The sequence below is a fragment of the Lactuca saligna genome, chromosome 9 (assembly GCF_052625555.1).
Source record: "Lactuca saligna cultivar CGN05327 chromosome 9, ASM5262555v1, whole genome shotgun sequence".
Taxonomy (NCBI): Eukaryota; Viridiplantae; Streptophyta; class Magnoliopsida; order Asterales; family Asteraceae; genus Lactuca; species Lactuca saligna.
In genome coordinates this window covers 148,513,244-148,526,789 of record NC_136425.1, presented here as the reverse complement: position 1 = coordinate 148,526,789, position 13,546 = coordinate 148,513,244, and the positions used below count along the sequence as shown (strand labels likewise).

The 13,546-nt window shown below is 28.5% G+C and overlaps 1 pseudogene; it reads left to right on the top strand.

Annotated features, from left to right (window-relative positions):
• Window positions 1–8,888: 8,888 nt before the first annotated feature.
• LOC145017183 (alkane hydroxylase MAH1 pseudogene) lies at window positions 8,889–10,779 on the top strand (annotated as a pseudogene).
• Window positions 10,780–13,546: the final 2,767 nt, after the last annotated feature.

Here is a 13,546-nt window from a genome sequence, read left to right as displayed (position 1 = left end):
TATATATATAGGTTCAGGTTCATTTGAGACCATTCTAATTTTGTGAGACCGTGAGATCTAATCTAAAAATAATTTTAAAATGCAAAATAAATGGAAAAATCCAAAAATTCTTTTTTTAAATATTATTTTCGGAACTTGAATTAACTAAAAAAAATATAAAAAAAAATAAAAAAAATTCCGTTTTTTTTTTTAAAATACGTGAAATATTCTAAATAGAATATTACACTGACATATTCTAAAAAATAATTTTAAAATGCAAAATAAATTGAAAAATCTAAAAATTCTTTTTTTAAATATTATTTTCAGAACTTGAATTAACTAAAAAAAACAAAAAATAAATAAAAAAAATTCTATTTTTTTTGAAAAATACGTGAAATATTCTAAATAGAATATTACACTATACTTATTCTAAAAATAATTTTAAAATGCAAAATAAATGGAAAAATCAAAAATTTCTTTTTTTAAATATTATTTTCGGAACATGAATTAACTAAAAAAAATTAAAAATAAAATTAAAAAAAAATAAAAAAATGCATCTCACGGTCTCACAAAATATAGGTGGTCTCAAATGAACCTAACCCTATATATATATATATATATATATATATATATATATATATATATATATATATATATATATATATATATATATATATATATATATATATATATATATATGATTTTATGAAAATATGTTTTCCAAAATCGTAATTAAAATTTTTTCTTTTATGAAATATTCAATTATTTTATGATGTCTAGTAAAATATTGTCATGGACGGACGGTTAATACTTTTCATTTTAGTAATTTTAATTTAGCTTGTAAAATCAAATAACGAAAAAAATGATGAATAAGGAAATACAAACTAAATCTTAAATCATGTAAATACAACTTTTTTGTTTAATATGATGTTTATAAATAAATTAGTCGTTGTAAAAAGTCTAACCACCGAAGAAAGACTGTTTGTTAACAAGAAAAACGGTCTTCTACGACTAAACTATTAAAGACTGATTAATCAGTCTTGGATACCATATATCTGAGACTGTTGAATCAGTCTCAAATACTATCGAGGAGTGACTTTAATGTATGAATAACTTGGGACTGACTAGAACTATTCGAGACTAGAATTTTGTTTGTAATATGTTGGCATCAATTTAGGTTTGGAGAGAAACGTATTAGCGACTAAATTCCAATCTTAAATAGATTAGTGTTGATTTGACTTTTAAAAGAAACTTGTTAGGGATTAAATTTTAGTCACTAATACGTTTGTACCGGTTTAGGTTTTAAGGGAAACACATTAGGGACTAAAATTTAGTCTCGATAGATTAGCATTACATTTTACTTTAAAGGGAAACTTCTTAGGGATTTCAATTCCTAATAAACATGGGCCAATTTTGATTTATTAAGGTCTTATTAATGACTAAATTTCACTCTTTGACAAAATTACTCCAAATTGGATTTTGGAGGAAAAAATTTAAAGACTAGATTTCAAATTCTAATAGCCATATATTATTTTACATTCAAACTGATACTTGTAATAGACTATAAATTAATATCTAAGACATTGTTTACTCATACATAATGTATATCAGAGATCCATTAATTAGTCACATATACTATTTGGATGAAAAATATTAAGCACGGGAGTTTAGTTTCATATAGACTAGCCAAATTTTAACTTTGGATGAAAAACCATTAGGGACTTAATTTTCTCCGTATTGGTGTTGTTTGAGTACTTATTAGACTCTAAATATCCGTCAGTGAGATAGATTATTTAGTACTAGATAACATATATCAAATATCAATGAATCGGTAATGTATACAATTTTATTCGACATATAGTGATGACTGAATTTTAATCTCAAATATATGAGAAGTTAGAACCAATTTTATTTGTGTAGAAGCCTTATTAGGGACTAAATTCCCATCGACTCCACCACCTCCTCCAAGACCATCGTTTCCACCACCACCTCTACCATTACTATTATGGCCACCACCAATACCCTTGTCACTACCACCACTTTACCATTACAAACTCTGTCACCATCACTTCTACGACCTCTACCAACTACAATCCCTCCGCCACCATTACAATTATCACCTTCACAAGTAACACCTTTTCCGCTACAACCACCACCTCACTCATCACAACCACTACCACTACCATTACCATATTATGCCACCGCCACATCCTTCCTCTCCACTTCCACCACTACCTATGCCACTGCCGCCTTCATCCTCTCCACCTCCACTAATACCTTTCCCAACACCACCTGTACCTTATCCATTACCACTAACTCCGCAATACCAGCCACCACCACTACCACATTTGTCACTATCATTACCACCTCTGTGACCATCATCACCACCTAAGTCGTTTTCGTTGTTGGCGCCGTTAATAGCCACCTCTACTACCACCATCTCAACCTACATACCCACCACTCCACAACTACCTATATAATCGGCGACGACGACACCGGTTCAACTAGTCAATCCAATCCCAAAAAACTAGATGATATATATATATATATATATATATATATATATATATATATATATATATATATATATATATATATATATATATTGTTTAAGATTTAACATTTTTATGCAAATATAGATAAAATCGATTTTATATTTTAGCAAATTCTCGTTTACCTCCTCCAAACCCGCCATTTCACTCCCCAAAATTTCAAAAGAATTAAACCCTAACTATGAAAACCCTCCTTGACTCGTCAATTTCATTGTCTCACAAACCTTATTGTGTTGTCGTTTATCCCTTTTCTCTCATTCGTCCGCCAAGATGTTCCATCTTTGCCCTGTCGTGCTTGCTCCATCTCTACCCTGTTGTGCTTGCTCCGCCGACATAAAGGTACAATTATTTTAGGACGTCAACTTGTTTCACACTTCCTTTTATAATTGTATTAACATAAAATTTTATAACCACAAAATAGTTAACAGTATCCATATCGATTCCATTTTCCACCATCCCATTACAAGCATCAATTTCATCATCTAAATTGGTAGTGCATTAAAGATCGTCTATAAGGTGTTAAAAATTCACATATCGTCGACCTTTTGTTTTAATTATGAGGTTCTTTGAATGTTTCTGTCATGATTTGGTGAATTATGACCTATATAATGTTGATTCAAGTATAAGATATTTATTTTAGAAGCTTCTTTGATGAAAGTTGTATGAGAATGTGAGATCTTTATTTCAAAAGTTCATTGTTGAAAGATGTCGACATTCTACAAGACACTTTTTTCAAAAGGTTTGCATCTTTGACATTAAACCTCCCCAATTAACTATCTACCAACTAATACTAACAAGATTTTTCTTGATAGAAATCAAGTATGAGTTTGTTTCCATAGATTTTGTGTTTTAAAATTCTAAAGGTCATGTTGTACATATGATCTTGTTTATGTGGTTGTGTAGACTACTCATGTGGTCTTCTCAGTGTATATTCTCATATCCACCAATTTGTACTCATAAACACATTAAAGGACTTATGACATTCAATATTGGGTTAAGCTTCAAACGTTCCCTTTAACTTGTATTTACTTTGTTTCCTTCTCATGTTAATTTTTATGGTATGCATTGTTCCTTTTTATTATTAATTTTTTTTGTAGCTGATTACTTTTTTTTATTTGTTGCAACTTGGTCTGAGACCAACTATTTTACATGGTCAGATGGAATGTGACGGGTATGCCCTAGAATTTCTCAAAGCAGTATTTTTACTCTTAATGTTGATCCATAATGTAAAGTCACAAAATGCTATCAAGTTATATGAACTTTTAAACTCATTTACCACATAAAAGTTACAGATATAAGTAACCTTATTTGGTTGTATTTTCAGGTGTGTCATTTGGCTCATTCCTTACACTTGAAAAATATTGTTCGTAATTTCTTGAAGGGACTTGGTTAGAGATATTTCTCTCATAGTTAAATGGAGGTATTGCTCTCATAGTTAAATGGAGGTATACATTTATTTCCAATATTTCAATTTACGATCTTTAAGAATATCACAATATATCTTTGATACTCATCAACTTCGGCCTCACATGATAAGAAGGGGTATTATAGGAAAATCAGCAAATAAAGAGCATCTTGTTCAAATTTTATCTTATAAGCCCAGTTCATAAAAACTCTCTTAGTCAAGTTGACCAACATGTCGAAGTTGGAAACAACACCTATTTCACAAACATTTAAATGTAATACATTTACTCCATCCCTCATGTTATGTGTAGGATGTCGGCATACAAGTTCATTGAGAAGTAAAAAACTGATATTGCCATGAAGAAAGAGAATACAATGAAGTGATGGTTTTCATTTGGATGGTAATACATTCTCCTTCTTTTCTCTTCAATTACAGATAACATGGCAAGCTGCTTTTTGTATATTTAAGTGATTGTATTATATGATTTCAAGGGCAATGGATTAGTGGATTTTCTGAAGATGAAAATCAATTGTTGAAGATCATTGATGAAAACCGGAAACAATTATTTAGTTTGATAGTTATATATTGTAAGTGATACTAGCATAATATTTATGCTTATTAGACTTTAAAGACATTTATGTTTCAAATATTGAGAATATTGTTGTTAGAAAACCATTTTAAGGAATAACCACATGGTTCTTACCGGTTTGTGTTGGTACCTATTGGTTTGTTTTTAGGCATTTTTATATCATGCATATCTAGATGGTTAAGCGGTTCTTGGTTCAAATAGTTGAACTGAACAATTTGGTATGGCTTTCAAAGCTTTAGTCATTGATAAGGGACTGGATGACATTGTATTTAAGGTCAATATCGAGTCACTGAAAAAGTACGCTAGGGATCAAACAATGTTGTATTTGACATTGGTATTTAGTCACTTAAAAATCAGGTTAGGTACTACATGATATTCTATCTGAAACTAATATTCAGTCATTGAAAAAACATATTAAAGACTAAATAAGATAGTATCAAAGATTGATATTTAGTCCCTAAGTGATAGCATGGGGTCTAGATGGAAATACATTGGAGACTGAACATGATAGTATCAATGATTAATATATAGTCTTTGAAAGATACTATCATGGACCAATATAACGTAAAATATATATTTTAATGAAACATATTGGAGACTGAATAATATATTATAAATGACTATTATTCAGTCCTTAAGAGATAGCATTAGAGACTGATATGACCATCAAATCGGGGATTTTGAATAAAACAAATTAGAGACTGAATGAGAGATTATCAAATATTGATTTCCTGTCTTTGATTTTTTGATGTATTTAGGACTGATTTTCAGTCCCGGATACATAAAAAATCAACTATCTAAGACTGGGTCTCAGGGACTAGCTAAATCAGTCATTGATTCTCATTAGAGACTGATAATTAACTATCATAGACTGATTATGTCAGTCTCTGATACCCCTTTTTCTTGTAGTGTCATAAACCAACGTATTTTTAGTTTAACCCAAAATAAATTGTGAATATGATACTAATCGTTGTCGAAATGACCAAACGGTATAACCATACAATTTTCTATGACAACAAGAGTTGAATAATTGTCCTCTGCATAAATACATAGTTAAAATGTGACCAATCAAAAAATTAGTAAGTTGATCACAAAATAGTTGTAAAGTAAAAAACCAAAGCAATAAAGGATACATGAAATGAAACAATTTGGTGCTCGTAGCTATACACCTAGCTAGAAACTATTTGCCCGAAAATAACTATCCGACAAAAAACAATCAGTGAAAATGATGAAAGAAACTATCTGGCGTGAAAAGTAAACATATTCGCATGGAAACGGTTTATCGAAATGTACAATTATCTAGCACCACCGCATCACATAGGTACCCTACTAGTATATATATATATATATATATATATATATATATATATATATATATATATATATATATATATATATATAGGTATTTAAAATAATTATTGCGTTATTGTATGCACCAATCAGATTTTAGATAAATCAAATCATTTAATAAATAATATAAGGGTATTATAGTAATCTTATTATTAGTTAATTATGGTAAAATAGATATATAATTGGATATTAGTTGTATTCCTAGTAATCGCAAGAAGCACAAACATATTTATAACATTCAATCGGCATCAAGATTCAAAACCCTAAATTGAAGCCAGTATTGTTCCTGATCCACCATCTGATCCTAAATTGAACATTCAGTTGATTATCAAGATGTAAATCAAAGTCAATATCGTCTCTAGTCTACTGATTTTTCGTCTTCTTTAATCGATTGTCAACATTCAAAACCCATGACTAGGTGATGAATATCCATCTTGAATCAATCGGTAAGCTTTTTTTCCTTTTCGTTTTTTTTCTTTAATCGATCAGTCGAAATCTTAACTGACTTCCTGCTCGTGTCAGCTTCCACTTCTTCATCATATATGCCATTTCTTCTTCCCTCTTTTCTCTAAAATCACCAGCAAAATGAACATTCATCTCCACGCCTTCAGCCTTCTTTTTTCTGTCAAAAATTAAGGTTTATGTTTTCAAGTTGCCATGCCTGGACTCGATTTTCTTTCAGCAAACTAATTTACCATCTGCTTTTCATATCCGATAGGTTTTAATTTTGTCTATTTTCAGCCTCATTGGATGTTTATAGAGTGAATTTTGAGTTTTTATGAACCATTTATGCTACTTTGAGAGGAGTTTTTAATTTAATCATACAAGACTGAAATAATTGAATTGTGATTTTAGAACATATCCCGGTCAGATTCAATTCATTTGGATTTGCATTGGCTATTGTTTTTCTATTGAATTGCATATGTGAGGTTTGATTACATAAGCATAGTAGAGAAAAAGATTGAATTAACATAAACACTTTGATTTTCTTGTTCCTAAACTAGCATTGAGCTTCCAATTCAGAATGCATCTGATTTAGTGTTGGAATTAATGGAAAGCAGTTAAGTAAAATTTGTTTTGTGAGCTATCTTGGATTGGATCAGATTACGATAGCAGGTTAAGTGTGTATTTGTATGTGTAGTTTCTATATGTTTAATGTTTTTTTGTGTGTGTAGTTTAAATTCATCAACTATTTTCCTTTCTATGTTAGTACCTTCTTTATTTTCGTACACAGGGTTTGCTTTAACTCTTGATGTTATTTATCTACATTTAGAATATAAATGGCTATTTATCAGTTTGTTAATATTCTAGATATTTTTTTGTTTCAGGCTGTGATAAAGCAATTATGTGTGTGGGTTAGTGTGGGAAGCTGAAACCAAAAATTACATATTTTGCAAGGATGCATTTCTGCATTTCTGACAGCAATTCTGCCGGAATGGAATCTCGAATTCCAATTCCGTTAGAATGAGAGAACTATCCGTCGTTATATTCTGATAAAATAATTTACAATAGAATGATGAGACTATATGTAATAATATATTCTGCTAAAATATTCAGGTGGAATAATATACATGTTTTTGTTTGTTATTATTGAGTATTTCAATATCATAGAATGTTATATAAAGTTTTTATTTTTTAAGAAGGTAATGAAAATTTTAAGTTGTATCCAAAAAATTGTTATTAGTCGGTGACATTCGCATAGAAGTTCATCATAATAGACTAGAGAATATGATTCTAACAGAAAGTCATTTTAACAGAATAAAATCCAGGTTAAATAAAAAATAAAAAGTATGTTATAGTTAAAATTGAATTAATTAAAAAATTCAGAATTTTAAAATCAAGAGAATTAATTATCCTTAAAAATATGAAAATTTTCTTTTTTAAATTGATCTCAATTGTCTAAAATACTTTTATAGTGAAAGTACATTGTATTTTTTAATTATCTTTAATTTAAAAATATATATTAATCACTTTCTTAAAATAAGTAAAAATAATTGGCCCACAATCATTTGTATATTCACATAATAATCTACTATAATAAATGAAGTTTTTTTGTTACATGTCATCTTCTCATTCATTTGGACACATGGTATTTTCTAGAATTTTTAAAATTTCTATTTTCCACTTGTCATTTTATTAAATTAAAATTACACATTTAATGTGTAAGGTAATATATATGTAAAGTATTTATTAGAAAGAGTTTATATATATATATATATATATATATATATATATATATATATATATATATATATATATATATATATATATATATATATAATGTATCTAATACATTAAAGTCTTATTAATTTTAATAATTCAAATTTTTCTCATTTTTTTATAAATTCAAACTTTTCAAATTATTATAACTAACTAGGTGTGAGATTCATGTATTACATGGGTTTAATTAAAAATAAATAAATAAATATAAAATTTTAATAGTTTGAAAAGTTTGAATTTATAAAAGAAAATGAGAAAAAAATTGAATTATTAAAATTAATGAGACTTTAATGTATTAAATGCATTATATATATAAACTCTTTCTAATAAATACTTTACATATATATTACCTTACACATTAAATGTAGAATTTTTATTTAATAAAATAAAAATACAATAAAATGACAAGTGGAAAATAGAAATTTTAAAAACTCTAGAAAATGTCATGTGTCCAAATGAATAAGAATGGGATATGTGGCAAAAAAACCTTCATTTATTATAGTAGAAGCCTATATATATATATATATATATATATATATATATATATATATATATATATATATATATATATATATATATATGTGTGTGTGTGTGTGTAAAATGTATTTTTAAGATAGAAAGTATGGATAGGCCTTAATTGTATCAAGCTGCACTTAATTCACATTAGTACATATATTTTCCAAGGGTTAGAATATTTTTATTACGTACTTATGGAGAAAATACATTATGTTTATAAAATAAAGATAGGATAAGATTAAGAGCTAAAGGTTGAAATTGCTTTATTTCCTTCGTATACCAACTATCATCCATAGTAGGGGCCATCTGCTATAGTTTTTTTCCTTTAAAAGAGAGCTAACTATCTAATAGTAAACAGATTTCCCAGTACCGGCTTTCCTCCGTTACTTCGATATGCTTCTCCTTTCAGTTGTTTTGTTGGCTTCCATTGGCTTGTTTCTTTACCAAAGAAGGTCCTATCATGTCATCAATTGGGTCCTTTTTGGCATGACCCCCGATCTCATTCTAAATGCTTACCGTGTTCATGATTTCGTCACAGATCTCCTCAAACTGAGCCATGGCACTTTCATGCTTAAAGGTCCTTGGTTTACCAACATGGATATGCTCCTCACCTCCGACCCAGCCAACGTTCACCACATCTTAAGCAAGAACTTCCCCAACTATCCCAAAGGTCCCGAGTTTCGTAAGATCTTTGATATCCTTGGAGATGGAATCTTCAACGCCGATCATGATTTATGGGAATTCCATAGGAAAACAAGCATGTCTCTACTCAAACACCCCGACTTCAACTCTCACTTGGAAGAAAATATCAAAAACAAGATAGAGAAAGGGCTTCTTCCTCTCCTTGAATTCGTCTCCAATAATCAACAAGAGACGGATATCCAGGAGATATTTCAGAGGTTTACTTTTGACACTATCTGTCTATTGCTTTTAAATTATGATCCTGAAACCCTGTCTCTTCACTTACCATATAATGCATGCGAGAAGGCCTTCATGGAAGCAGAAGAATCTATTTTGTGGAGGCATTTGTTGCCGGAAAATGTTTGGAAGTTGCAACGCAGATTCAACATAGGCAAGGAGAAGAAATTAATCGAAGCTTCTAAGGCTTTTGATGAATTTATATATCAATGTTTGTCAAGGAAAGAAAATGATCTCACTGATGTTGAAAGAGTAGAGAAGGAGGTCGGGTTGTTAAAGTTCTTGATCACTAGTTTCCAAGGTCAGCATCACGGGACTTCAACGAACACAAGAACGTTTTTAAAGGACACCATACTTAATCTGATGATTGCTGGAAAAGACACCACAAGCACCGGTCTTTCTTGGTTTTTCTATCTCCTCGCTCAAAACCCTAGCACAGAGAGCAAGATCCGAGAGGAGATTGAGAAGCAAGTGGGAGGTTCAAAATGGAAATATCTTAATGCAAAAGAGTTGGATGGACTGGTTTATCTCCATGGAGGTTTATGTGAAGCATTAAGGCTCTATCCTCCAGTTGCTTTGGAGCACAAGGCACCATCAAAGGCAGACGTACTCCCGAGTGGGCATGCAGTTAATGAGCACAGTAAGATAATTCTATCGTTCTACTCAATGGGGAGAATGGAATGGATATGGGGGGAAGATTGCTTGGAGTTTAAACCGGAGAGATGGTTTTCAGAAAAAGGAGGTGTAAAACACGAACCATCTTATAAATTTACAGCGTTTCATGCGGGGCCACGAACGTGCTTGGGTAAGGAAATGGGTTTAATTCAGATGAAAATGGTGGCGACTGCAATCATTTTTCATTACCGTTTGGAGTTGGTTAAAGGTCATGAGGTTTGTCCAGCTGATTCTATTATACTCCAAATGAAATATGGTTTGAAGGTTAGGCTCTTTCCTATTAGAGAGATCAAAACTTGAGATTAAGAAACCTAACACGCAGGTTTTTGGGCATGCTTTTCATGAATTAAGTTTTTCTTTATTTAAAAGGAATAATTAAACGCAAGAATTATTTTCGATATCGTTACAATGTTCATGTATAATATTGTAAGTTTAAAAAATCTAGTGATTGGTATTAATTGAATTATGAGTTGATACCAAACATATGTTGAAATTTAGCGGTGCACGTTTATCAAATTCAAGAGGTGGGGGAGAGAGGATGACAAATGCTAATAATAATTACAAATGTTTATTTGTGTTTGTTTTAATAGATATATTTCTTCAATTCAATCAATGGTTAAATCAATCGTTAGTAATATAAAACATGAAAACTTACGTGGATGATCTCAACCTATTTTTATATCTTTCTCTTCTTTCTGTAATGATAACTTTATATCTAATCTAATGGATAGAATTAATATACACTTAATTTTTGTTAACATTTAAAGACTATAGGAATGAGATGTGGTACCCTCTCAAAAAAAATATATAAATCGTTCACATTTGATACGAAACAATGACCACACAAGTTTGGTCCCTTGTGTTTCCATGTTAGTTTATATATATATATATATATATATATATATATATATATATATATATATATATATATATATATATATATATATATATATATATAGAGTCAAGATCAAATAAGAAGGAAATTTTTGGTAGGAAGGTAAGAAGTTTTTTTTCTACATATTTTTTTGACGAACAAAATAAATGAATCACTAGATGATTCATTTCTAAGATGATTCACAAGAAAAAATTCTCAAAAAAACATCTTTATGATTCATTTATATAATGATTTTGTTGTTATTCACTAAAATTATCATAAAAATGAATTTTTTCTTAATTTACTTAAAAATGAATCATAAAGATGTTTTTTTGAGAATTTTTTCTTGTGAATCATCTTAGAAATGAATCATCTAGTGATTCATTTATTTTGTTCGTCAAAAAAATATGTAGAAAAAAAACTTCTTATCTTCCTACCAAAAAAAATTTCTTACCGGATCTATATCCTATATATATATATATATATATATATATATATATATATATATATATATATATATATATATATATATATATATATATATATATATATATATATATATAATCTTTCACATTCTATAGGAAACAATAAAGACCACACAAGTTCGGTCTTTTAGATTTTCACATTAGGATATATATATATATATATATATATATATATATATATATATATATATATATATATATATATATATATATATATATATATATATATATATATATATATATATATATATATATATCATAACTAGTCGTTTATCCGCGTAAAACAGCGGGCGGCAAATAGTTTAGTTCGGTGCAGAGATGGAAGAGAGAGGTGGTGTTGGTGATGACAGATAGTTGAAAAATTCAAGATCGGCAGATCGAACGTCGTGTTTACCTTACTTGTTAGTTCAACAATTTTTTTGAATGTATAGTTGGTTTATATTTAGTCTTTATACGGTTCAGATCAGTTTGGTTCAAGTTAATGCATGTGAGGAGCCCTCGCCGTGCTCATGGTTCACAATTTTTTTACTATCCGAACCGAACCACCTCATCAACACCCCTAATACACGTTTGATTCTTGTTTTAATAAAAAAGTAGTTATTTTATTGTAAACAATTATGTCAAAGTTAGTGAATTCCAAATTGTATAATAAGTTTGGTTTCAACCCATATTCCAACAAACGAATGAAAAATGTTAAAATAAAGTATATAGAAATAGGTTTGTGTGAGAATTATATTAATTGATCGTATTTACAGTGGGGTTTTTTAATTGAGTTTTGAACCTTTAGAAGTGCAAGTTTTTGTTAATGTAATAAAAATTGTACTAAATGTTTAGATTGATTAGATTGATGTATCTCTTAATTTTCAAAAAATATCTAATATGTTTTATAATATAGTAAAGATTAATTGTTCTATATAACAAACCAATTATTATTTATTTGGAATGTTAGTGGGGTTTTTTAATTAAGTTTTCATCTTTAGAAGTGCAAGTTTTTTTCTAATGCAATAGAAATTGTACCAAATGCTTAGAATAATGTACCTCTTAATTTTTAATATGTTTTACAATACGATAAAGATGTTAAGGATAAGCAAACCTCATAATTAATCAATAGTTGTTATAAACTAGTTGTTGTAATATAATTGTACCTATATCATATTCAATCAAATTAGTTTGTAATTATCATGTACCACAATAAAATATATATATATATATATATATATATATATATATATATATATATATATATATATATACTATTTCTATACTATTAAGTTTTTTAAAAGCATTAAAATAAATAATTGAAAGGATAATAGCATTTAGGTGTTTGAAATTGAAAGCATGGACGCCCCCAAACTAATACAAAATGTATTATTTAATTCAATGTGTGAGATCTATGTATTATATGAGTTAATTTAAAAATAAAAAAGTTAAATATAAAGATCAAAATATTTGAGAATTTTGAATTTATAAGAAAATAAGCAAAGTAATGGATTATCATAAAGAAACTGTTTTTTATCTTTTAAATTTAAACAAATAATTTAAATAAATAAAATAAATTAATGAGCTATAATTCTAGGAATTTTGAAATTAAAAGGTAGGTTTATTAATGAAATTGATATCTATTTATTATTACATTTATTGCAATTGTTATATTAAAACATTTTGTGAAATTTAGTAAAATAGAAAAACTCATAAAATGATATGTGTAGAAAAAAATTAATTCAAAATAACTACAAAAAGACATTTGGCAAATTGAATGAGAGTGTGACAAGTAGCAAAAAAATATACACTTATTAGAGAGGATAAATAATGATAACTAGTAAATAACCCGCGGCTACGCCGCTTTTGGGGTAATATGGAAAAAATCGACAAACTTTAAAACATATGTGCTGAAATTATAAATCACCACAAATTGGGGAGAAAGTCGAAAGCACTAAAATTAGATGTCAAAAGTGTACAACCAAAAGAAGGGATACAGGTAGA